General features: G+C 39.8%; 1 pseudogene; it reads left to right on the forward strand.

The window, feature by feature from the left end:
* The first annotated feature begins 519 nt into the window (after nucleotides 1–519).
* LOC119526779 lies at nucleotides 520–1,385 on the forward strand (annotated as a pseudogene).
* Nucleotides 1,386–2,326: the final 941 nt, after the last annotated feature.

A 2,326-nucleotide genomic window follows, 5' to 3' on the forward strand; every position in this document is an offset into this window, starting at 1 on the left:
AGCCAATCCATTTCTGTGTTTTGCATAACAGCAGCATTAGCAAACTGGAACAGAGGGGATCTCATTCGTCTCTGTGATGGGGGTTGTTTACTTTCATTCTCCACAACCCAAAGTTCCCTAAAGTGGAACCAGACTTTAAGGTGTACAGAAGACCCTTGGTGTACTTTTCTGCTTTTCTCAGGCTCTCCTGCTCTGACCCATTTCTATATAACATAGTTTTCTTAACCTTTTTTGTGCTATGGATCCCTTTACTTTCTGGTGAAGCATATGGATCCCTTCTAAGAATAACATTTAAAAACTAATAAAATAGCTGCTCCAAGGTGACCCTGACCGAGGGCAATTTTCTTTTGGTGGCGCTATGGAGACCACCACCCAGGACAGCTCCCCCTCCCTGGGCCTCTCCCCTGTTGCCCACAAGTCCCCATGGCTCATAGGGAGTCTTATAGCCTCTCAGATCTTGTATCGTGGGGTGAGGTGCGAGCAGGCCTGTGGAGAGTGATTATCGCTCTCATGATCAGGATGATAGAGGTCCTGATAATAACTGAGGCTCAGAAACTGCTACATCAGCTGAATGCCCTGTTGGACAGGAGTCTAGATGTCGGCCAAAGATCTGCAGCTTGAGAATAGTTAAATCTGCACATAATTGCCTCAGAATGACTGCAAGGCTAAGGGACTTGAAAATGAAAAGTAAAAGATCTTAGTTTAATTCAGTTCTTTGGCTTGGATACAGAGACATTTTCTCTAGCTGTGAATTTACTGGACAGATTCCTATCCAAAATGAAGATACAGCCCAAGTACCTTGAGTGTGTTGGACTGCACTGCTTTTATTTGGCAGTAAAATCAATTTAAGAGGAAAGGAATGGCCCACTGGCAACTGATTTGATCCATATAAGCCAGTATAGGTTCATGGTTTCAGTTTGATGACAATGCAGAAGACTGTATTGGAACAGATGCGTTGGCAACTCAAAGCTACTACTGCCTTTCAATTTCTGCAACTCTATTATTCACTCATTCAAGAGAACATGCCATGTGAAAGAAATAGCCTTAATTCTGAAAGACTAGAAGCTCAACTTAAGGCATGGCATTGCAGGTTCATATTTTCTAAAGCAAAGCCTTCTATGTTGGCATTGCCTATCACTGCATTGGACGTCTAAGCACAGAAATGTGTAGAATTAACAGAAAGAGTAGAATGTTTTCAGAAATATTCCAAGAAAAATGGCAGAGATTTGATCTTCTGACAAGAGTTTGTGTCCAAGTGTTTAACTGAATATTCATCCAACAAATGTTTGGAAGTTGAAATAGTTTCTGGGTGTACTGCACAGCAACCGAAGCATAGTTACTACAGAATCACCCACCTTTCAACAATTCCTGAAACAATTCCTTAATTGGATTATTACAGCAACAATGTTTCTTCTCTGCAGCCTTTTTCCAAAACCCTGAGCTATAGTTTCATTAGTGTTATAATAGATTTAAGCTGTGAAGTCTCAAACACCACAACTAAATTAACGTTAATGTTCTAGACTTGGGAAAACTGCCTGTTTAATATTGTACTATAGTAGAACTATGTTTAGATTTGAATTCCTCTGTGAAACCTACAAATCATCTAATAGCATAAATATGAAATTAATGACAAGCCTGGGAAGATAAACAGTGAATCTTCATTTCTAACATTGATCCAAATTTCTATATTGGATCAATATATTATATTTAAGTGGTATTCTGGCTTGCTAATGCTGCTGTTATGAAAATACCAGAAATGGATTGGCTTTTATAAAGGGAGTTTATTTGGTTACAAAGGTACAGTCTTAAGGCCGTAATAGTGTCTAAGCAAAGACATCAACAATAGGGTATCTTTGCTGAAGGATGGCCAATGGTGTCCAGAAAACCTCTGTTAGTTGGGAAGGCACATGGCTGTCTTCTGCTTGCTCCTGGGTTATATTTCAAAATGGCATTCTCCAAAATGTCTCTCTAAGCTGCAGCTGCTCTATGGTCCTTCTGTTTGTGAGCTTTTATAGGGCTCCAGTAAACTAATCAACACACTGAATGGGCGGGCCACACCTCCATGGAAATGATCTAATCAGAGGTATTACCCACAGTTGGGTGGGTCACATCTCCATGGAAACAGCCTAATCCAAAGATTCCAACCTAATCAACACTAGTATGTCTGCCCTCACAAGATTGCATTAAAGAACATAGCGTTTGGGGGGACATAATACATCTAATCTGGCACAGGTGGTATTCAAAGTGGTAACCTATTTAAATTAAATCATCTTAAGTGTGCTTTTTAAATTGTAAGGTTTATGTCAAAACCAATATTTCACATGTG

The sequence above is a fragment of the Choloepus didactylus genome, chromosome 2 (genome assembly GCF_015220235.1).
Source record: "Choloepus didactylus isolate mChoDid1 chromosome 2, mChoDid1.pri, whole genome shotgun sequence".
Lineage (NCBI taxonomy): Eukaryota > Metazoa > Chordata > Mammalia > Pilosa > Megalonychidae > Choloepus > Choloepus didactylus.